This window comes from Salvelinus fontinalis, chromosome 38, assembly GCF_029448725.1.
Source record: "Salvelinus fontinalis isolate EN_2023a chromosome 38, ASM2944872v1, whole genome shotgun sequence".
In the NCBI taxonomy this organism is placed as follows: Eukaryota; Metazoa; Chordata; class Actinopteri; order Salmoniformes; family Salmonidae; genus Salvelinus; species Salvelinus fontinalis.
In genome coordinates, this window is record NC_074702.1 from 15,626,005 (window position 1) to 15,651,543 (window position 25,539).

General features: G+C 46.4%; 1 protein-coding gene across 1 annotated transcript in view; it reads right to left on the bottom strand.

Annotated features, from left to right (window-relative positions):
* The window catches only part of LOC129837170 (t-SNARE domain-containing protein 1-like), a 170,301-nt gene extending 145,966 nt beyond the window's left edge, over positions 1-24,335 (bottom strand). Inside the window, exon 1 of the mRNA XM_055903090.1 lies at positions 24,229-24,335. The gene's annotated coding sequence lies outside the window, so the exon portion shown is untranslated. The remainder of the gene's footprint in view (positions 1-24,228) is intronic.
* Positions 24,336-25,539: the final 1,204 nt, after the last annotated feature.

Sequence of the window (25,539 nt, forward strand, 5' to 3'; positions counted from 1 at the left end):
AGGACGTGAGTTTGGGTGGGCAGTCTATGTTTTCTGTTTCTATGTTGGTTTAAGGGTGACCTGATATGGCTCTCAATTAGAGGCAGGTGGTTTTCATTTCCTCTGATTGAGAGCCATATTAAGGTAGGTGTTTTCACACTGTTTGTTTGTGGGTGGTTGTCTCCTGTGTCAGTATGTATGTTCGTGCCACACGGGACTGTAGCGTTTGTTTGTAGTCGTGTACCTGTTCGTGCGTTCTTCACGTTATATGTAAGTTCGTGTCCAGGTCTGTTTTCATCGTTTATTTGTTTTGTAGTTGATTCAAGTATAGTTCGTTTTCTGTCTACGTCGTGTTTGTTGTTTTGTCATGTCTTAAATAAATCATGTCATCATACCTCGCTGCACATTGGTCTTCAGATCCCTCTCTCCTCTCCTCGTCTGAGGAGGAGGAGGATTTAGAGAATCGTTACAGTGATGTCATCTCAGACATTCTGATTCACATTGTGATGGATGGGTCCTTTCTACTTTACTTCAACGGAGTCAGGCTTATTAAGTCATAAAGGGTCCGGAAATATTATTCAGATACATTTCTGGGTTATAAAATGTATCCAATTGTATTTTGGAATGTTGCCCAGTTCCATACTGTGTCATGACGACTCAGGTCCTGGCCTGAGTCTCTGGGTCTGAGGATGGTTTCAGGTCAGGATGGACACAGCTCTAGACTGAGGATATGGTGTAGTCAGTGAACATGGTCAATATTCACTCCACACAGGCATCATCATCATCATCATCATCATCATCATCAGAAAAATCATTAGGTCTGGCTCATGCTTGAACCTCAAAACAATAAAAAATACAATAATCAATAAAGTACATATTACTGAACACAAAAAGGTCAGCTACCATTTGGCGGCCTGCAGCTTTGCCGTTAGCACTAACCTAATCAAAACTATTGCTAATCTGACAATATTACCTTGAGACCTGCTGGCTATCGTTCAACAAGTTCACATTCACACTGAGCTGCTAAGCTAGCACTCATACGTGTCTTCAGAAACAGGTAACAACATTAATTTATGTGTGAGTGTGTGTAAACTCAGATCAAATGTTGCCTTGATAACCCAATAATGACAACTACCTGTAAACAACACACAAAGAAGACTGTCTCCAAGGTCCTTGTTGATGTGTTCTCAGACATCATTGAGGACAGTCAGGTCATTCTGTCTGTGGTGTTGTATTCTCAGACATCAATGAGGACAGTCAGGTCATTCTGTCTGTGGTGGTGTGTTCTCAGACATCAATGAGGACAGTAATGTCATTCTGTCTGTGGTGGTGTGTTTTCAGACATCAATGAGGACAGTCAGGGCTGAGAAAGTAAAGTGTTGTGCTTCTTTACCCCGTCTTCCTCATCCTCACCTTCAGCTGAAGCAACCAAACAGTAGGATTGTTCATGTGTTTTGCTAAAGCTCTCACTTTCTCTCTCCCATCTCTCTCTCTTTCACTTTCTGTCCACTCCATAAAAAAGACCTAAGGCCAATAAACTGAGTCTCTAACAACAAAAGAGAGGAAAAAAGAAAAGCAAGAAACACATTTATGGACAGTGAAATTGCCCTGTCACATAAAAATACTCATTATTGAGATAAATCACCCCATTCTATTCCCCAAATAATATCCATCCCCCCCACCGATCACCAGCACCTGTTATCACAGCAGACACACACACACACACACACACACACACACACACACACACACACACACACACACACACACACACACACACACACACACACACACACACACACACACACACACACACAGAGATACACACACACATTCACACATTATTTAACAGTCTTATAAACAGTCTATTGAATGATGACGAGACAATCAAAAACATGAACCCATTGTGTGACTCCTTATTAAAACACAACAACGCTGAGAGATATGGTGGACATACAGTGCTTAACATATGACATATGGTGGACATACAGTGCTTAACATAAGACATATGGTGGACATACAGTGCTTAATTTGAGCCGGATCTTACCGAAACAGGATCCAACACCTCCCGGTACCTCTTTTGGCATGAACATTTTAAATGAACATTTTAAAGCTATCAGAAAGTTCATTTGAGTTGCCTCTTTGTTAATTCTCTGTTTGTCAGTGTCAAAGTAGCCTGTCATTTCGATCATTTGTGCAGTATTATGGTGCTTTCAAGACAACTGGAAACTCTGAGGTTGTCACGTTCCTGACCTGTTTTCTGTTGTTTTGTATGTGTTTAGTTGGTCAGGGCGTGAGTTGGGGTGGGTATTCTATGTTGTGTGTCGAGTTTGTCTGTTTCTGTGTTCAGCCTAATATGGTTCTCAATCAGAGACAGCTGTCAATCGTTGTCCCTGATTGAGAATCATATAAAGGTGGCTTGTTTTGTGTTGGGGATTGTGGGTGGTTGTTTCCTGTCTCTGTGTTTGTGTTCTGCACCAGATAGGACTGTCTCGGCTTTCACGTTTGTTATTTTGGTATTTGTTAATGTTCATTGTTTATTGTTTAATTAAACATGTTGAACACTAACTGCGCTGCATTTTGGTCCTCTCCTTCATCCCAGGAAGAAAGCCGTTACAGAACCACCCACCAAACAAGGATCAAGCAGCGTGGCAACGGGCAGCAGCGACAGCAGCAGCGGTACCAGGAGGAATGGTCATGGGAGCAAATATTTAACGGAGAAGGACCCTGGGCTAAGGTTGGAGAAGATCGCCGCTCTCGGGAAGAGATGGAGGCAGCTAAAGCCCAGGAGCGGTGGTCTGAGGAGGCAGTACGGAAGCGGGGCTGGAAGCCCTTGAAGAAACCCCAAAAATTTCTTGGGGGGAGGGCTAAAGGGTAGTGTTGCGATGGCAGGTAGGAAACCTGCGCTCACTTCCCATGCTTACCGTGGAGAGCAGGAGTACGGGCAGACACCGTGTTATGCGGAAGAGCGCACGGTGTCTCCTGTATGGGTGCATAGCCCGGTGCGGGTTATTCCACCTCCCCGCACTGGGCGGGCTAGAGTGAGCATTGAGCCAAGTGCCATGAAGCCGGCTCTACATATCTGGCCTCCAGTACGTCTCCTCGGGCCGGTGTACATGGCACCAGCCTTACGCATGGTGTCCCCGGTTCGCCAACACAGCCCAGTGCGGGTTATTCCACCTCCCCGCACTGGACGGGCTACGGGGAGCATGCAACCAGGTAAGGTTGGGCAGGCTCAGTGCTCAAGGGAGCCAGTACGCCTGCACGGTCCGGTATATCCGGCGCTACCTTCCCGCCCCAGCCCAGTACCACCAGTGCCTACACCACGCACCAGGCTTCCAGTGCGTCTCCAGAGCCCTGTTCCTCCTCCACGCACTCTCCCTGTGGTCCGTGTCTCCAGCCCAGTACCTCCAGTTCCGGCACCACGCACCAAGCCTCCTGTGCGTCTCCAGAGCCCTGTACGCACTGTTCCTTCTCCCCACACTCGCCCTGAGGTGCGTGCCCTCAGTCCGGTACCACCAGTGCCGGTACCATGCACCAGGCCTTTAGTGCGCATCGAGAGTCCAGTGTGCCCTGTTCCTGCTCCCCGCACTAGCTTTGAGGTGCGTGTCTCCAGTCCGATACCACCAGTTCCGGCACCACGCACCAGGCCTACTGTGCACCTCAGCAGGTCAGAGTCGGCCGTCTGCCCAACGCCGCCTGCACTGCTCGTCTGTCCAGCGCCCTCTGAGCTGCCTGCCTGCCCAGCGCCGTCTGAACTGCCTGCACTGCTCGTCTGCTCAACGCCGCCTGCACTGCTCGTCTGCCCAGCGCCGTTTGAGCTGCCTGCACTGCCTGCCTGCCCAGCGCCGTCTTAACTGCCTGCCTGCCCTGCGCCGTCTGAGCCATCCGTCTGCCCAGCGCCGTCTGAGCCATCCGTCTGCCCAGCGCCGTCTGAGCCATCCGTCTGCCCAGCGCCGTCTGAGCCATCCGTCTGCCCAGCGCCATCTGAGCCATCCGTCTGCCCAGCGCCATCTGAGCCATCCGTCTGCCACGAGCCTTCAGAGCCGCCCGTCAGTCAGGATCCGCTAGAGCCGTCCGCCAGTCAGGAGCCGCTAGAGCCGCCAGCCAGTCAGGAGCCGCCAGAGCCGCCAGCCAGTCAGGAGCCGCCAGAGCCGCCAGCCAGTCAGGAGCCGCCAGAGCCGCCAGCCAGTCAGGAGCCGCCAGAGCCGCCAGCCAGTCAGGAGCCGCCAGAGCCGCCAGCCAGTCAGGAGCCGCCAGAGCCGCCAGCCAGTCAGGAGCCGCCAGAGCCGCCAGCCAGTCAGGAGCCGCCAGAGCCGCCAGCCAGTCAGGAGCCGCCAGAGCCGCCAGCCAGTCAGGAGCCGCCAGAGCCGCCAGCCAGTCAGGAGCCGCCAGAGCCGCCAGCCAGTCAGGAGCCGCCAGAGCCGCCAGCCAGTCAGGAGCCGCCAGAGCCGCCAGCCAGTCAGGAGCCGCCAGAGCCGCCAGCCAGTCAGGAGCCGCCAGAGCCGCCAGCCATTCAGGAGCTGCTTTCCAGTCATGAGCTGCCTTCCAGTCATGAGCTGCCTTCCAGTCATGAGCTGCCTTCCAGTCATGAGCTGCCCTACAGTCATGAGCTGCCCTACAGTCATGAGCTGCCCTACAGTCATGAGCTGCCCTCCAGTCATGAGCTGCCCTCCAGGCATGAGCTGCCCTCCAGTCATGAGCTGCCCTCCAGGCATGAGCTGCCCTCCAGTCATGAGCTGCCCTCCAGTCATGAGCTGCCACTCAGTCCGGAGCTGCCACTCAGTCCGGAGCTGCCACTCAGTCCGGAGCTGCCACCCAGTCCGGCGCTGCCACCCAGTCCGGAGCTGCCACTCAGTCCGGAGCTGCCATTAGTCCAGAGTTGTCCCTCTGTCCTAAGCTACCTCTCTGTCCGGAGCGATTTCTCTGTCCTGAGCTACCTCTCTGTCCTGATCTACCTCTCGGTCCTGAGTTGTCTCCTCTATTTAGGAGGGGCCTTGGTGAAGGTTCCTGGACCATGGTCGGGGGCGAGGGTCGCCACTCAAAGGACGCTAAGGAGGGGGACAAAGACAGTGGTGGAGTGGTGTCCTCGTCCAACGCCGGAGCCGCCACCGCGGACAGATGCCCACCCAGACCCTCCCCTTGAGTTTTAGGGGTGCGCCCGGAGTTCGCACCTTGAGGGGGGGGTTCTGTCACGTTCCTGACCTGTTTTCTGTTGTTTTGTATGTGTTTAGTTGGTCAGGGCGTGAGTTGGGGTGGGTAATCTATGTTGTGTGTCTAGTTCGTCTGTTTCTGTGTTCAGCCTAATATGGTTCTCAATCAGAGACAGCTGTCAATCGTTGTCCCTGATTGAGAATCATATAAAGGTGGCTTGTTTTGTGTTGGGGATTGTGGGTGGTCGTTTCCTGTCTCTGTGTTTGTGTTCTGCACTAGATAGGACTGTCTCGGCTTTCACGTTTGTTATTTTGGTATTTGTTAATGTTTAATTAAACATGTTGAACACTAACTCCGCTGCATTTTGGTCCTCTCCTTCATCCCAGGAAGAAAGCCGTTACAGAGGTCATATCATTACATCAGTGATCTTCAGGTTGTAAAGGCGCCTGAGTCCCAGCCTTGGAACTCCGAGTTGGATGACCATTCAAAATTACTTTGCCCAGTCGGTGCTAGTTTTTTCCCCCCAAGTTCCCAGTTCCCTGTTGTTTTGAACGCATCATTCAAAAGGATTATGCCAAAGTATTCAGTCATGTAAAAAGACATAGAATTGCATGAAATGCGTTTATAAAAGCAAACATTTTCCCAGACCCAAGGCCATTCAAAATGTTCCCCATGTGTGCAACTTCTCTAACGCTTCTACTCTACTGCTCTATGCCACTATGCAAATTAAATTATATGCATGCAATGTTTTATCATTATCAAGGTAAATTTTTTCTGATGTATTTTCTGGTACCTCAGAGCTCCACAGGTCCCCCCACCCCAACTCTCTTTTTGTTCCTGTACCTCCCGATATACAAATTAAGCAATAGGGCCATACAAGCGAACATTATCATTTCAAGTTCAATGTGTTCGCATGCACAAACTGTTGATTTATTGTGACAAAACGCTAAATTGTAGTTGTTCCCATCCGATAACATGGCCCACGTTAGCCTTATGCTAACCTCAACACGTGGCACTGATTATATCCTGGCACAACTTCTTCATCAGCCCATGAAAGATCTTAGACTTTATATTCACAAACCAATGGCATTTCTTAAAATATGCCAACCATTTTAACCCTACAAATTCAAGGTTTACTTGTTCTGTTGGTCTGTAACAAAATGTAATGTGCCATTATTGCACTGATGTATCCTTGACTAGGTTACTAGCTACTACTAACGTTTGACAACATTTTCTCATTTTCGCATATATGACAACGTTCCACGTTTTGGTTGATCAGTTTCACACACATCCATGTACTATTATGGGAAAAATACACTGCTCAAAAAAATAAAGGGAACACTTAAACAACACAATGTAACTCCAAGTCAATCACACTTCTTTGAAATCAAACTGTCCACTTAGGAAGCAACACTGATTGACAATAAATTTCACATGCTGTTGTGCAAATGGAATAGACAAAAGGTGGAAATTATAGGCAATTAGCAAGACACCCCCAATAAAGGAGTGATTCTGCAGGTGGTGACCACAGACCACTTCTCAGTTCCTATGCTTCCTGGCTGATGTTTTGGTCACTTTTGAATGCTGGCGGTGCTCTCACTCTAGTGGTAGCATGAGACGGAGTCTACAACCCACACAAGTGGCTCAGGTAGTGCAGCTCATCCAGGATGGCACATCCTCATACCACCCTCATGGAGTCTGTTTCTGACCGTTTGAGCAGACACATGCACATTTGTGGCCTGCTGGAGGTCATTTTGCAGGGCTCTGGTAGTGCTCCTCCTTGCACAAAAAGCGGAGGTAGCGGTCCTGCTGCTGGGTTGTTGCCCTCCTACGGCCTCCTCCACGTCTCCTGATGTACTGGCCTGTCTCCTGGTAGCGCCTCCATGCTCTGGACACTAAGCTGACAGACACAGCAAACCTTCTTGCCACAGCTCGCATTGATGTGCCATCCTGGATGAGCTGCACTACCTGAGCCACTTGTGTGGGTTGTAGACTCCGTCTCATGCTACCACTAGAGTGAGAGCACCGCCAGCATTCAAAAGTGACCAAAACATCAGCCAGGAAGCATAGGAACTGAGAAGTGGTCTGTGGTCACCACCTGCAGAATCACTCCTTTATTGGGGGTGTCTTGCTAATTGCCTATAATTTCCACCTTTTGTCTATTCCATTTGCACAACAGCATGTGAAATTTATTGTCAATCAGTGTTGCTTCCTAAGTGGACAGTTTGATTTCACAGAAGTGTGATGCACTGCACACTACATGTAAATTAACATTTCAAAATGGGGGGGGGGGGGGGGGGGGTGAGATTCGAAACCTTGCCACAATCTGTGACAATTACATGAAATAGTCACTTTACACAGAGAGCAATTTGACCAATGAGTGAAATACACAAGATAGTTGCTTTGATGATCAGAACATGATGTTGGACATGCTGCCCATCCATGAACAAAGGTTGGAAAGTGTCCAACCACTTCAACGATTGTAATTGGCTGATTAACTTGTGCCAGGATATAATCAGTGCCACCTGTTGAAGTTAGCATAAGGCTAACTTGTACCATCTTGTCTGATGGGACGAGCTACAATTTAGAGTTCGGTCACATGCAAGTACGTTTTAATTGGCTGATATGCATTTTGTGTGCGAGAACCCATTTAACTTTAAATGCTTGCTTATGTTTGGAAGTATGTTCGACATGCAGTCTAGCAATATGAAACACACACACCCCATCCTAAAACAAGCTGGTTAATGATAACAAAATAGCAACAAACAAACAGTGAACCTGACACTATCTCCCTCCCTCCCTCTCAGGTGTTCACCCCCCGCGGTCGACCCCCCTATTATCACCCCATTCTGATCTCCAGATCGGTGGATGAGGGGATAAAATAAAGGACTAAAGGAGGGGGAGCTGTCTTTGTATGGAGCTGGAGCCCACAAAGGTAGTGTTATCTCTGTTTGTTCTCTGTCACAGTGCTGGCCCTGGGGATCCAAACACAAGCAGACAAGCTGGCCAAGACACACACACACACACCCACTACAGCACAGAGACCGAGGAGTGATCTAGGCTTCACACGCATCACACTCACAGGCAGGTTGATCTCTGTCTGTGTCTACCAGCATGTGTATATCAAATAACAAACATACAGCTTCACCAATGGGCTTAGCCGTGTCTCTCAAGAGGAGAGGGTTAGGAGGAAGGGTTAAATCCATCAAAGTGCACTAAAGCCCCGTTCACACAGCCTATACTGGAGGATGATCAACACTCCCTGGATGTAACTTAGTGCCTCCATTCCAACTGGTTCTTTAACTGCTTTAGCCTAGTCAGCTTTCAACTAGAGACAGACAATCTCTACAATACCCCTTAAATATTCCATTACACACAAGTGTAACCAACTGGATTTCGAACCTGAGTCTTTTGCTCGGCACGTGAATGTGTTAGGTCGCTGTGCTAAAAACTAGGCTTTGGCTTTGGAGCTAACGCAAGTCATCAGTTCTCAGGCAAGATTTACTGCAAGTGGGATTTCAACAAACCACCTGTGTTACAGAAGCGTCTGAAATAAATCTCCCGTTACTATAACCACTGAGGTGTTATGAGTTTCCACAGTGATGAGTTGGCCGTCTAGACTGGCGGAGGTATGAGGTATGAAACGAGGCCCAGACTCAAACTCACCACCGTCAGTCTGCTCTGCTAGCTGGGCGGATCGCGCCAGGCACCCACAGGGGAGAATTGGGTTATCAGTCCCCAGTCACACTACAGCTCTCTCCCCTCCCTAATTGGCCAAACTGCTTAATTGGCCATGGAAACCATGGAGACAGTGGTTCTGTCAGCAGCCTTAATACGCTGAAGAAGACACCTTTATTTAAGTAAAGTTGGGCTGGGTGAGGTGTCTATGGCAATGCACTGACTGAAGCACCATCATTTCATTTACCACTGGAAAGGAAAGCTGAGAGATTACAAGGAAAGTGTGAAGGAGGCTGTACCACTGATTTAAGCAGCACTGCAAAGCTACTTACTTTTAACTACAGTGTCTGTCTTCCTAAAGAAATGTAAAAACAGTTGCTGTTTTTCAGCCTTTGTTCCCTAAATGTATTCAACAAAGTGCTAATTTGAGAGCGGTTTTATTTCCTGCTAAAATAATTTCCTACTCACGGATAAGTTATAGTGTAGTTATGTTGTGATAGCGTGGGCTAATAGCATGCAATGATTAGGAGAAGACTTTAAAGAGAATCTTTGAATCTTCAATCTGTTTATACAAGTAGGTATACAGGACAGGACCACATGATGATGAATCCTTTTTTTAGGTATGAGAGCAACAATTAAAACAGTAGAGAAAGAAAAAACAACATGGAACAAAGTCACGTCCATGACTGAGGAAGACTTCTAAAGGAGATCACAATTACAAACAACCCACTGGGCACAGACGTCAGTTCATCGTCTAGTTTTGATTCACAATGAGTTGTCAACTAACGTAAATTCAACATAAAATCAACCAAAAAAGGTTTAGGCATTGAAATGGCGTTGAAACAACAATGTTTAGTCAGTGGGAAGAGTCATATAACAACCTGTGAAACAGTTCCTACTCTGTTGACTGTCCTGTCTGAACAGTTGTCTAGTACAGTGGTTCGGCAGGGGTCTTTATCAGTCAGGTAAGTCAGTCACACCTCTGAGCCGCATGTGCAGACAAATAGCCCATACAGGTGAGCATCAATAACACTTTAAAGAGTGTCGGTCCACATGGCGCGAGGCAAGCGAGGAATGCTGAATGAAGGGCGACCTTCACAGCCAGGAGAGAACAGAGGGTGTGAAGGACCTTGACAGTTTCATTTGTTTGAGAGGACTTAAGAGGTGGTCATCTCTGCACTTGTTTGATTGGATTGTCAATGACAGATGTGGAGAAGACAAACAGTCTGTCTGTCTGTCTGTCTGTCTGTCTGTCTGTCTGTCTGTCTGTCTGTCTGTCTGTCTGTCTGTCTGTCTGTCTGTCTGTCTGTCTGTCTGTCTGTCTGTCTGTCTGTCTGTCTGTCTGTCTGTGTGTGTGTGTGTGTGTGTGTGTGTGTGTGTGTGTGTGTGTGTGTGTGTGTGTGTGTGTGTGTGTGTGTGTGTGTGTGTGTGTGTGTGTGTGTGTGTGTGAGAGAGAGAGAGAGAGAGAGAGAGACAGGCTCTGACATGCATACGAATGTAGAGTGGTGAAAAGGTGATGTTCCTGAGGGGTAACTATTCGTTATTCTACAAACCTCCTCTCGTTAATCTGTGCTCATAAACCACTCCTCTCTCTCTCTCTCTCGAAAACAGATTTTATATGACCTCTTTTTTAACTGACCATTCAAAAAAAGAAAATACCCTAACAAGCTAGAAATGATCACAGTTTTTGAGTATAGCTACAACAGCGAAAAGCACACACTTCCCACCACATATCACGGTATCACATCAGTGTCCCCGTCATACAGAAACCCCCAGAATTCAACACCGATATGTCAGAGTCACATGACTACATTTTAGAACACCAACTTAAGGAGATTAAGAATAACAGTAAAAGCATTTAAACCACAATACCTGGGAATTATTTCACTTCTGGGAGGCAGGGTTTTGTCTAACAAACTGAAGAGTGTGTTCTGGGGCAAAAGTACACATCCAGCTGGTGAAACCTAATCTCCCGGGGCGATGGAAGGGAGGCAAGCAGACGTCCAAGTCAACAGAGAAGCAGACCAAGACTCTGACCCCCAAGCTGGCCACCGCGCTACAGACACACAACACACACACACATTACACACACACCAACGCCCCAAGTACTCACACAAGCCCACGGCTCAGTGACAAATGGAAGGGTGTGCTGGCATATTTCATTAGACCAGCTGCACCCACAGGGTGTGTGTGTGTGTGTGTGTGTGTGTGTGTGTGTGTGTGTGTGTGTGTGTGTGAGAGAGAGAGAGATAGAGAGAGAGAGAGAGAGAGACAAAGTGAGATCAAACTACTTCAAACTGACCCAATTCCAAATAATATCTGCTCTAAAATCATCTTCTAGGAATTGCTTTTATACGTTTTAATTCTCATGTCTCTGATAAAACATTAGCACCTGAATTCTAATATGTGTCCTAAAACATCCTTTGGATAAAGCCAGCCGTGTCGTTCCATTACTGGATGGGTGGTCCCAGATTTGTCCGTGGTGGAGCAGCTTGTGGACTTGGCCTGCCATGAGAAAGAGCAATGGCATTTGGCTGATGAACCAAACACTACTGTGGCTCCCCCTTCCTTACCCTCCTATCCTACTGCAGAGAAACAAACACTCTGCATGAAGTAATGCCATCATTGCCATGCATCAATGGCTGTCTATGGGAGGCCTGCCTGACTGAGTCCCACTGCCAGTACTGCCAGCCTACATGGCTCATCCCTGGCTCTGTGTCTGGGAGACGTGTGGGAGTCTTCTTCCCAGGGGAGGGTGGCTGTTCTGGGCTTGGCATTAGGAGAGACAGCCTCTTCCTCTGTGGTTGTGGGGTTTCCTGACCCTTGCTGGGGAGAGGAGCAGATGGACAACTGGACATCCACACTGTGGCCTACTGGTGCCTCTCTCTCTGCCTGTCACATATGCTTCACCCTGTGGCTATCTGTTTCCTGGATCCCTCACAGCATCACCATGGCTACACAACCCCCAGAAAGAGAAAGGGGGAACACGCACACATACACATGGCTGCACATGGTTATTGTCTATGGCAAAAACATTTGAAATGTTATTGAACAATGAATAATGTGTGAGAAGATGTATCACAGTACATGAAGCAGAATCATTAGGACTATAGCCAACCATCAAGAGATAAAAGGACATTTCAGAAAAAATATAAAAAATAAGCAACTACCTTTACACAGGCAGCCCAATTCTGATCTTTTGACCAATCAAATCAGATATTTTCAAATCATATCGTATTCAGAGCTAATCGCATTAGTCAAAATACCAATTAGTGGAAACAAGATCAGAAATGGGCTGCCTGTGTAAACAAAGCCCAATAGACATGGCTGGGACTTATTGGTTCTGACAAGATAATCACAACCCTGCAGCAATGACATTCATCAACATAGAAAACACCTCAACAAGTCATCTGGGCACGTACACTTGTGGACTTTCCAACTGAGGCTCAAGGTGTGTATAGTGACATACTGTAAGTGTGACATCATTTATCATAATTCTCAAGCTGGCTAGGGACGTGATTGCATACTTTGGGTCGGGGTGACACTTTTCTGGAATCTTGACTCTGACGCGTCATAGCAGAGGGTGGTAACAATCCATCTGCAGTGTGTTTGGGTATTTGTCATGATTATCATGACTCACAAAGGTAGCAGGCATCAAAAAATTTGCAATGTATTGCTTCCACAAAAGGAGAATTATGAGTGCTCTAAACAAAAAAACGTTACATTTCGATTAACATAATAGATGGCTGTTTTAATTTAAATCTGTGCTATGATATGTAGTGTGTGATGGATCATATTTGTCATTTGTTACATATTTTAACCACACTAATTACTTGTCTAATTTTCTGACCCATGTACACACACAGGTCTACACACCAACACACACTTTATTAATAGATCATCAATTTCTCCTGCTTTTTCTGGATGTTTTCTTTCCTTCTCCAGCAAAGTATACTCTGGCATCTCATTGCCCTTGCCAATTCTTACTGGAACAAACAGAGTTGTGAGGCAGAACCAAGAACTCATTTCATTAGCGTCTGGCTGCCATTGGTGAATGATTAGAGGCTGTCCTCCATCTGCGGTAGCCCGGCCCAGAGTTCTGAGAGGTTAATAACCAGTAACAATCAATTACTTAGCTAATCTGATATGATCAATAAGGTCCTCCAATTGACGAAGCATGCAGCCAAAAGAGGGGCAGAATACGATAAAACCTTCGACATGTAGTAATGGGATGTTTTATTAGAATAGACAATAAAATAACATATGGTGTACATATACTATGTGCATGTATTTACAGTTGATACGTGTTAATGGTGATATTACACTGGTGGAATCTGCAGAATCCAAACTGCTTCAAAAATAGATCAATGAAGTTTATAATGTTTGTTAAAATACAATTAAAAGTGGTCCAAGCCACATCAAGTATTCCCTGTTGCCACATCAAAATAACTATTTTCACCATGAGAGTTTAATCTCAGGTAAAAGAATACAGAATCATGTAGAAAGCAGACAAGCAAGAACACCAAAATTGATGCTTTTATGGAAGTTTGTTGTAGACTGTCTCTCATTTGACATTTGATTTGCCTGACCCAGTCTCTGTGTCCTCTGAGAGAACATTGGTGTACCAGCAAACTTTTAATTGTCCCATCAACCCATTAGTCGGCTTCTCTTGTATTGGAGTGCATCTGGGTTCTCATGAGAACTGATTATTTTAAATCATGTCTAACCCTCCGTCCAGCCATTACTCACACATCACAGACCACTGGCCTTGTTATTGGGAATCGGAGATGGCCACGCCTCCTTGTCCGCCTTGATCCACAAATTAGTAAATCCACAGCCATGGCCTACTCCTCCATTTGTCTCCTTCCTTCACAATGGGGCCTCAATTACTACCCAGGATTCAGTCTCTTACTTTCAGTATGCAATCATAAGAATTACCATCCCATCTGACCATCTCACCTCAGCTCATGCTCAACATAATCTTTCAATTGGGAGGAAAACAGTTTTAATGATATGCCTGTTTTTATACATACATTGAAAATGGTTCCCTTAATTACACTACCATTGTGATGACTTGTTGTTGTTGAATTACCCTTTCTTTTGCTGCCTGGGCAATCTAACCAAGTTGACAGTGTAATGGAGAAAATGACCTTGGATTAGTAATTGATGCCGTCAGACAGTCTTGATGATAATGGTGTAATTAATGAGAGTAGTTGACCTAGGATTCATTTGATAACACAGGCATATTAATAACTGAATGACAACCTCAAGAGTTCATCATCAAGATGTCCTCCCTCCTCCAATCTTTGAGATATGATTATTAGTTGGCAACAGCATCACCAACAATCAAATTCATCAAACAATGGATGGTTATGTCCTGATTCCATTTGATTTGAGGTGAGTCAGATTTAAAGGTCCTGATTTGGCCTCGTTTTAGATTTGGTTCATTAACAAATGCTAGCGACCATGACTGAATTCAAACGTGTGGTTTGATGTGGGTGTCTCGTGTGTTCGCAGTTGGGAAGCGTTAGCCAAATTATTTAGCCAATTAGCTTCAGCCAGCTGGCGTGCGATCGAGCGAAGTTAGTTTGACTTTGGATAGTCTATCTCTGGGGATAGTTAGGGACTGTCACAAAATTGTAAATGCGACAATATTTTCATGTTGCACACCTTATAGCTTTCTCAATAAATGCTTTCAACATGTGAATTTATACACTTTAATTGTTTTATAAGTCATTGAAATTTGGAGATTTTAACATATTGTCCCATGTACATTGTGTAATTTTGTAATGGTCCCTAACTAGCCCCGTAAGTCAACCCACATTTAACAAGGGAATTACGATTGGGTCGCCTGCAGCTGAATTCTGAATTGATGATTACTTGTGTGCTGCCAGTTGTGGGCATTTGGGCAGAATGAAAACAAACCCAACCTTTATTTACATTGTTCACGACCACAAATTTCACAAAACTCTGTTTTGGATGAGACTGACTTTTTCCCCCAGAATTAACCTATTTACACTTTGTTGTCAATTTTGACAGTTGAATAAATGTTTCTGACTCATGTCGATGCCAGGCTGTTTTTTAAATGAGAAGTTGGTTTTAGGGGCAATTGTTGTTCAGAGCACAAGGTGTGGCCAATCGGTCATCTAACTAACATACACACAGTCACATTCCATTCAGCACCACCAGGGAAAGGACCAAATCAGGCCCACGGGCAGCATCTGTAGCATCTGATGTGGTCCTTTCCCTGGTGGTGCTGAATGGAATGTGACAGTGTGTATGTTAGTTAGATGACCGATTGGCCACACCTTGTGCTCTGAACAACAATAACCAGGACCATGGACAGCACTTATATAGGTTACCACCAGTCCACCTATTGAGACATCAGGACCACAGACAGGGTCTGTACAGTCAATCTAACTACACAAGGACCACAAACAGAGTCTGTACAGTGACTCTACCCATGACAACCACGGAGAGCACCTTTCAAAGTTACCGCCAGTCAATCTAACCATATCAGGACCACGGACAGCACCTACACCCCCTGCAGCTGTACTCCAACCCTGCAGTCTGCACAATAATGATGGGTGACATCCACCTTTGATGTTGAACCGGGCTTTTTCTTTCCCTTTATAACAACACATGAAAACAAAGAGCACATAGAGATATATTTAGATCACATGGAGATAAATGCATTGGTGGGCTGAAATACTTCAGCTTATTTCTGAGAAAAGTACTAGCCATTACTACAGAATGGTCAATAGGGGATTACATATAAACATGCCTGACAAAAGTGAGAAGATAAGGGGGTGGTAGTTGCTTGAACAGTCCACAATGAGTGCTTCACTACAGAGGTGGACTGAGACAGAGAAAGGTGGGGATGAGTCATCTATAGGATGCACCCACAAACAGAGATTGAGATAGAGAGAGAGACACAGAGAGACAGAGAGACAGAGACAGACAGACATAAGAGAGCAAGAGAATGGTTCAAACTTAGAGAAAGAGATAAAAAAAATATTGTTCTATATTGTTTTCAATAAGCAATGTGGCAGAGCAAATATAGAGTATTATTATGTGTAGTGACGTGGCAGAGTAAATATAGAGTATTATTATGCGTAGTAATGTGGCAGAGTAAATATAGAGTAGTATTATGCATAGCGATGTGGCAGAGTAAACAGAGTATTATTATGTGTAGTGACATGGCAGAGTAAATATAGAGTATTATTATGTGCGGTAATGTGGCAGAGTAAATATAGAGTATTATTATGCGTAGTAATGTGGCAGAGTAAACAGAGTATTATTATGTGTAGTGATGTGGCAGAGTAAACAGAGTATTATTATGTGTAGTGCTGTGGCAGATTAAATATAGAGTATTATTATGTGTAGTAATGTGGCATAGTAAGTATAGAGTAGTGTTATGTGTGGTACTGTGGCAGAGTAAACAGACTATTATTATTCGTAGTGATGTGGCAGAGTAAATATAGAGTATTAGTATGCGTAGTGATGTGGCAGAGTAAATATAGAGTATTATTATCTGTAGTAATGTGGCAGAGTAAATATCGAGTGTAATTATGTGTAGTAGTGTGGCAGAGTAAATACAGTGCCTTCGGACAGTATTCAGACCCCTTGACTTTTTCCACATTTTGTGACGTTACAGCCTTTTTCTAAAATTGATAAAATTTGTCACGCCCTGACCTTAGAGATCCTTATTTATTCTCTATGTTTGGTTAGGTAAGGGTGTGACTCGGGTGGGAGAATCTATGTTTTCTATTTCGTTGTTGTTTTTGGCTAGTGTGGTTCCCAATCAGAGGCAGCTGTCTATTGTTGTCATATATACGTTGTCATTTTCCGTTTGGGTTTTGTGCGGGGTTATTTTCCGTTTAGTATATGTGCCTGACGGAACTGTTCGCTTTCGTTTTTGTATTCATTATTTTTGTTTGAGTGATTCTTGACAAATAAAGATCATGAACACTTTCCACGCTGCGCTTTGGTCCACTCTTCCTTACGACGACGAGCGTTACAGAACACCCCACCAAAAAAGGACCAAGCAGCGTGGCCAGGAGGAGCAGGGATACTGGGCCCGGGAGAAAAGAGAGTGGAGGACATCCTGGACCTGGGAGGGGGTATTGGCAGGGGACAAGACCCTGCCATGGAAGCAGGCGGAAGAAAGAAGCGAAAGAAGAACGACGACGATACGAGGAGTCAAGGCAATGACGGAAGCACGAGAGGCAGCCCCCAAAACATTTTGTGGGGAGGGGGGGAACACAGGGAGATTGGCGGAGGTAGGGTTTAGACCTGAGCCAACTCCCCGTGCTTACTGTGGGGAGCGTGGGACTGGTCAGGCACCGTGTTATGTAGTGATGCGCACAGTGTCTCCAGTACGCATTCATAGCCCGGTGCGCTCTGTTACAACTCCCCGCAGTTGCCGTGCTAGAGTGGGCATTCAGCCAGGACGGATTATGCCGGCTCAGCGTTCCTGGCCTCCGGTGCGTCTCTTCGGTCCAGGATATCCTGCGCCAGCTCTACGCACGGTATCCCCAGTTCGCCAGCACAGCCCTGTGTGGCCTGTTCCAGCTCCCCGCACTTGCCGTGCTACAGGGGGGATTCAGCCAGGACGCGTTGTGCCAGCTCTACACTCCAGACCTCCAGTGCGCCTCCACGGCCCAGCATATCCTGCGCCGGCTCTACACACTATGCCTCCAGTGCGCCTTCATAGCCTAGTGCGTTCCGTGCCAGTTCTCCACACTCACTGAGCTCGAATGGGTATCCTGCCAGGATGTGTTGTGGCAGCTCCCCGCACCAGGCTTCCAGTACATCTCCTCAGTCTAGTGAGACCTGTTGCGGTTCCACGTACGAAGCCTCCAGTGATGATCCATGGCTCGGAGCCTGTAGCGATGATCCATGGCACGAAGCCTCCAGTGATAATCCATAGCCCGGAGCCTCTAGTGATAATCCATGGCACGAAGCCTCCAGTGATGATCCATGGCACGAAGCCTCCAGTGATGATCCATGGCACGAAGCCTCCAGTGATGATCCATGGCACAAAGCTTCCAGTGATGATCCATGGCCCGGAGCCTGCAGTGATGATCCATGGCACGAAGCCTCCAGTGATGATCCATGGCACTGAGCCTTCAGCGAGGGTTCCAAGTCCAGAGCCTTCAGCGAGGGTTCCCAGTCCAGAGCCTTCAGCGAGGGTTCCCAGTCCAGAGCCTTCAGCGAGGGTTCCCAGTCCAGAGCCTTCAGCGAGGGTTCCCAGTCCAGAGCATTCAGCGAGGGTTCCCAGTCCAGAGCATTCAGCGAGGGTTCCCAGTCCGGAGCATTCAGCGAGGGTTACAAGTCCGGAGCCTTCAGCGACAGTCGACAGTCCGGAGCCGTCAGCGACGGTCCACCATCCGGAGCTTCCAGCGACGGTCCCCAGTCCGGACCCTCCAGAGACGGTCCCCAGTCTGGAGCCTCCAGCGATGGTCCCCAGTCCAGAGCCTCCAGCGGCGATCCGCAGTCCGGAGTCTCCAGCGGCGGTCCGCAGTCCGGAGTCTCCAGCAACGGTCCGCAGTACGGAGTCTCCAGCGGCAGTCCGCAGTCTGGAGTCTCCAGCGGTGTTCTGCAGTCCGGAACCTCCGGCGATGATCTGCGGTCCAGAGGTCCCGGCGACAATCCCTGCACCGGAGGCACCACCGAAGTGGGGGGAGCCTAAAGCGGGGCAGGGTCTGCGTCCCTAATGTCCATAATTGATGTCCAAATACCTCCTTTTTGTTCGCGCGTTCAGTACACAATCCAAACTCATGATGTGCGGGCAAGTCCATGCGACAGTTCAGACAAAAAGTCATATTACAGTTCGTAGAAACATGTCAAACGAAGTATAGAATCAATCTTTAGGATGTTTTTATTAACATAAATCTTCAATAATGTTCCAACCGGAGAATTCCTTTCTCTTCAGACATGCGATGGAACGCAGGTCTAACTATCACGTGAACGTGCGTGGTCAGCTCATGGCACTCTGCCAGAGCCCTGACTCAAAGAGCCCTCATTCTCCCCTCCTTCACAGTAGCATCATCAAACAAGGTTCTAAAGACTGTTGACATCTAGTGGAAGCCTTAGGAAGTGCAATATGACCAATATCCCACTGTATCGTCGATAGGCAATGAGTTGAAAACCTACAAACCTCAGATTTCCCACTTCCTGGTTGGATTCTTTCTCAGGTTTCTGCCTGCTATATGAGTTCTGTTATACTCACAGACATCATTGAAACAGTTTTAGAAACTTCAGAGTGTTTTCTATCCAAATCTACTAATAATATGCATATATTAGCAACTGGGCGTGAGTAGCAGGCAGTTTACTCTGGGCACCTTATCCATCCAAGCTACTCAATACTGCCCACAGCCATAAGAAGTTCCTTGAGATGTTTCTACAACTTGATTGGAGTCCACCTGTGGTAAATTCCATTGACTGGACATGATTTGGAAAGGCACTGATGGGTTCTTCCAAACTTGAAATATTGTTAATCATCAGGTATCCTATGGAAAGGAGAAGAGCCACAGTCTGGTTGTTACACCAGAAGTTAATGGTTTTCTGTAGGAGGCATGTATATGCTGGTGTCAATTAAGGTTGAATGTGAGCCAGGGGCTTGGAATGTTACTGAGTAAGGGAAAGGCAGTCACAAGGTTGCGGTCACTGATAAGGGTGGAGAGCTGTGGATTAGTGAAGAATGGGGGCCGAGGTTAGGTCAGGTCACAGTAAGGGAGAAGGAACAGTTTATTACCCACATTACTTAACTTCCTGCCTAGCAATAAAGATGTAATGTTTCGAAGGAAGGAGAAGACGTCACCTAAATTGGGGTATGTATACTTGTGCTGGTGGGAACATGGCTTTGTCTTATGCAGCTGTGTGACCCTGTGGGTGAAAAAACTTAGTTTGAGCTTAACTAATTGTCTGTGAGTTTTTACTCTTTATTTAGAACCTTAGAATCTTTCAGAAGGACAACCATCTCCGCAGAACTTCACCAATCAGGCCTTTATGGTAGAGAGGCCAGACGGAAGCTACTCCTCAGTAAAATGCACAAGACAGCCCGCTTGGAGTTTGGCAAAAGACAGCTAAAGACACTCAGACCATGAGAAACAAGATTCTCTGGTCTGATGAAATAAAGATTGAACTACTTGGTCTGAATGCCAAGCGTCACGTCTGGAGGAAAGCTGGCACCATCCCTACGGTGAAGCATGTTGGTGGCAGCATCATGCTGTGGGGATGTTTTTCAGGGGCAGGGACTGGGAGACTAGTTAGGATTGAGGCAAAGATGAACGGAGCAAAGTACAGAGAGATCCTTGATGAAAACCTGCTCCAGAGCGCTCAGGACCTCAGACTGGGGCGAGGTTCACCTTCCAACAGGATAACGACACTAAGCACACAGCCAAGAGAACACAGGAGTGGCTTCAGGAAAAGTCTCTGAATGTCCTTGAATAGCCAAGCCAGAGCCCAGACTTGAACCTGATTGAACATCTCTGGAGAGACCTGAAAACAGCTCTGCAGCAACATTCCCCATCCAACTTGACAAAGCTTGAGAGGGTCTGCAGAGAAGAATGGGAGAAATTCCCCAAATCAAATTGTATTAGTCACACGCGCCGAATACAACAGGTGTAGACCTTACAGTGAAATGCTTACTCACAAGCCCCGACAGTGCAGTTAAAAAAAAGATAAGAATAAGAGCTAAAAGTAACAAGTAATTAAAGAGGGGCGGTAAAAAAAACAATATACTGTATACAGGGGGGTGCCGGTACAGAGTCAATGTGCGGTGGCACCGGTTAGGTGAGGTAGTATGTACATGTAGGTAGAGTTAATTAAAGTGACTATGCATAGATGACAACAGAGAGTGGCAGTGGTGTGGAGAGGGGGGGGGGGGTGCAATGTGAAAGTCTGGGTAGCCATTTGACTAGATATTCAGGAGTCTTATGGCTTGGGGGTGGAAGCTGTTTAGAAGCCTCTTGGACCTAGACTTGGCGCTCCGGTACCACTTGCCGTGGGGTAGCAGAGAGAACAGTCTATGACTAGGATGGCTGGAGTCTTTGACAATTTTTAGGGCCTTCCTCTGACACTGCCTGATATAGAGGTCCTGGATGGCAGGAAGCTTGCACTCAGTGATGTACTGGGCCGTTCGCACTATCCTCTGCAGTGCCTTGCGGTCGGAGGCTGAGCAGTTGCCATACCAGGCAGTGATGCAACCAGTCAGGATGCTCTCGAAGGTGCAGCTGTAGAACCTTTAGAGGATCTGAGGACCCATGCCAAATCTTTTCAGTCTCCTGAGGGGGAATAGGTTTTGTCGTGCCCTCTTCACGACTGTCATGGTGTGCTTGGACCATGTTAGTTTGTTGGTGATGTGGACACCAAGGAACTTGAAGCTCTCAACCTGCTCCACTGTAGCCCCGTCAATGAGAATGATGGGCCTGCTCGGTCCTCCTTTTGCTGTAGTCCACAACCATCTTCTTTGTCTTGATCACGCTGAGGGAGAGGTTGTTGGCCTAGCACCACACGGCCAGGTCTCTGACCTACTCCCTATAGGCTGTCTCGTTGTTGTCGTTGATCAGGCCTACCACTGTTGTATCATTGGCAAATTTAATGATAGTGTTGGAGTCGTGCCTGGCCATTCAGTCATGAGTGAACAGGGAGTACAGGAGGAGGCTGAGCACGCACCCCTGACGGGCCCGTGTTGAGGATCAACTTGGCAGATGTATTGGTTCCTACCCTTACCACCTGGGGGCGGCCCGTCATGAAGTCCAGGATCCAGTTGCAGAGGGAGGTGTTTAGTCCCAGGGTCCTTAGCTTATTGATGAGCTTTGAGGGTACTATGGTGTTGAACGCTGAGCTGCAGTCAAAGAATAGCATTCTCACATAGTTGATCCTTTTGTACAGGTGTAAAAGGGCAGTGTGGAGTGCAACAGTGACTGCATCATCTGTGGATCTGTTGGGGTGGTATGCAAATTGGAGTGGGTCTAGGGTTTCTGGGATGAATGGTGTTGATGTGAGCCATGACCAGCCTTTCAAAGGACTTCATGTCTACAGATGTGAGTGCTACAGGTCGGTAGTCATTTAGGCAGGTTACCTTAGTGTTCTTGGGCACAGGCACTATGGTAGTCTGCTTGAAATATGTTGGCATCACAGACTTGGACAGGGAGAGGTTGAAAATGTGAGTGAAGACACTTGCTAGATGGTCAGCGCATGCTCGCAGTACACGTCCTGGTAATCCGTCTGGCCCTGCGGCATTGTGAATGTCGACCTGTCTAAAGGTCTTACTCACATTGGCTGCGGAGAGCGTGATCACACAGTCTTCCGGTACAGCTGGTGCTCTCATACATGTTTCAGTGTTATTTACCTCGAAGCGAGCATAGAAGTAGTTTATCTCATCCGGTAGGCTCGTGCACCGGGCAGCTCTCGGCTGTGCTTCCCTGTGTAGTCTGTAATGCGTTGCAGGCCCTGCCACATCCGACGAGGGTCAGAGCTGGTGTAGTAGTCCTGTATTGAAGCTTTGTCTGTTTGATGGTTCATCGGAGGGCATAGCGGGATTCCTTATAAGTTTCCGGGTTAGAGTCCCACTCCTTGAAAGCGGCAGATCTAGCCTTTAGCTCAGTGCGGATGCTGCCTCTAATCCATGGCTTCTGGTTCGGGTATATACATACGGTCATCATGGGGACAACGTCATCGATGCACTTATTGATGAAGCCAATGACAGATGTTGTGTACTCCTCAATGCCAGCAAAACAGTCCTGTAGCTTAGCATCTGCTTCATCTGACCAATTCTTTATCAATTTAGTCACTGGTGCTTCCTGCTTTAATTTTTTCGTGTAAGCAGGAATCAGGAGGATAGAATTATGGACAGATTTGCCAAATGGTGGGTGAGGGAGAGCTTTGTATGCATCTCTGTGTGTGGAGTAAAGGTGGCCCAGAGTTATTTTCCCTCTGGTTGCACATTTAACATGTTGATAGAAATGAGGTAAAACTGATTTAAGTTTCCTTGCATTAAAATCCCCAGCTACTAGGAGCACCGCCTCTGGGTGAGCGTTTTCTTGTTTGCTTATGGCAGAATACAGCTCATACAATGCTATCTTAGTGCCAGACTCTGACTGTGGTGGTATGTAAACAGCTACAAAGAAATACACGTATGCCAAGCTTGTAGCGTCTAACCCAAAAAGACGTGAGGCTGTTATCGCTGCCAAATGTGCTTAAACAAAGTACTGAGTAAAGGGTCTGAATACTTATGTAAATGTAGAATTTGTAATAAGTTTTTTAAAATACATTTTCAAAAAAATCTAAAAACCTGTTTTTGCTTTGTCATTATGTGGTATTGTGTGTAGATTAATGAGGTGGGGGGGACGTAATCAATTTTAGAACAAGGCTGTAGCATAATAAAATGTGTAAAAGTCAAGTGGTCTGAATACATTTTAAATGCACCGTATAGAGTATTATTATATGTAGTAATGTGGTAGAGTACATGTTTAGTATTATTATATGTAGTAATGTGGCAGAGTAAATATAGAGTATTATTATATGAATAATGTGGCAGAGTAAATTTAGAGTATTATTATATGTAGTAATGTGGCAGAGTAAATTTATAGTATTATTATATGTAGTAATGTGGCAGAGTAAATATAAAGTATTATTATGTGTATTGATGTGTAATCATTTAATAAGAACGTAACAAAACCTGTAAACCTCATCCACATATGATTTGCCACGTCTATGACAACAAAAAGCACATCAGCAGCAGGGGAAGGAGCTGATTGGGCAGTCGGAAACCATGTGCAAACTAATTGGCTGAGAGAGGGATAAACAGAGAGCATCAAGCATTGCTGATTGGTTGCCTGCCTGAAGAGGAAGCCGGCAGCATGCAGGCTGAGTGTTCTCATTCAGACAGCTGAGCGTGGATTAACAACAGACAGAGATAGCCAGATTAACAGCATATACAGTACATCCCACAATCTATCTATCTCTCTATTCCTATATGTATCACTCCATCTCCCGAGGTTATATTTTGACACACACGCACACAAACATGCACATGCACACACACACACACACACACACACACACACACACACACACACACACACACACACACACACACACACACACACACACACACACACACACACACACACACACACACACACACACACACACACACACACACACACAGGCTAGACACATAGCGTACGAGCAAAGTACAATAAATATCAGTCCTTCCTGGTTCTGCTTCCTGGATGCATCAACGGAAGAGCATCCTTAATGGCTTCCTCTCTTCCCTCTCATCCCTGCCTCCTCCTCATTCCCTCCTCTCTCTCTCCTTCCGCTCCCTTTGTCTCTGACCACAGCATTATTCAGATAACGAGAGAAAACAGCATGAAAAATAGGGATGGATTTCCCACACATTACCTTCCTCTGGAAAGAGAGAGAGAGTGAGTGTCGTGCTCTGAGATTCAACTCCAATTTAGCAGCAGCTTCCAGACAGCTATGGCTTAAACATCACATGACCTGCCACCTGCTCCTGCAGCACGGTCATATGACAGGTTAGGCAGGAGAAATGCTCTCTGGGATATGCAGTAATGAGTGCCAAATTGACTGCGGAAATCAAGGAACAATAGCAATTACAGAGATAGAAACAGAAAAAATTGAAAATTAAACAAAGTGGATTCATTTTTCTTAATGCTTTATGCAATGGGTAATCTATGTCTGTCATTTGTGTAATATACATTTCGCATGCGGTGATAGAAATTAACTACATTTTTAAATCTATAACTGGAAACAAATGGTTATGTTGACTTCTTCCATTTTCCCAATGAAGTGTTTCATATCTGGGATATATCCTGTGAGTTCGATGGTGTTGTATTCCACTTAATACTGTTATTGTCACGCCTGCTCCCGCGCTTCCCCCCTGGCGCTCGAGGGAGCCAGGCTCCCCAGCATTGTGCACGCCTGCCATGATCATTATGTACCTCCCCTCTGTCTGTTCCCAATTAAATGTTTGACTCCCCGTACCTGCTTCTTATCTCTGGCGTCGACCCTTACAGTTTATGGACCTTAGAACAAGAAGAGTCTGCAGAGAGAAAAAGAGAGAGAGATATACAGAGAGACGGAGAGAGATACACAGAGAGAGAGATACAGAGAGAAAGAGAGAGATACACAGAGACACTTGCTGGGCTCTCCAGGGGAAGAATGCCCTAACTAACATTGGCAAAATATCACTCCTCCCTGCCTCTCTCTCTGTCGACCTTCACACCCTCACACTGGGTGTTTATGGCAGCCACAGCCACGGAGGGACAGAGGGATGGGACTACTGCCTAAGTCTGTTCTCTTGGACGGTCAGTATTTCAGAAGCTTTTAGATTTGTTCTACATTCTCTGGTGCGTATCTCTTTCAGTCATGCATGTCAAGTGGCGTCAAGGCAGTATGTGCAATCTAATGTTACGATAGTCCTCTAAACTGTTACTGTTTACCTAAATCCACCACTATCATCTCTGCCATTGTGTATGATATTGTATCTTGAAGTACAGTCTTCTGTAAAGTATAATCATCTTACTGCTCTCTGTGTTTTGTCTGATTGTTTGTACCACAGACTTAAGTAGAAATATAGAATCTCTATAACTGGTACACAGTACCATCTGTGGTTTCCATTTTCAACTGACATGTTTGATGTTTGGCATCGTCCACAGTTCTGTGGTAGGTTTGGGCCATGTGTGTCTCCTC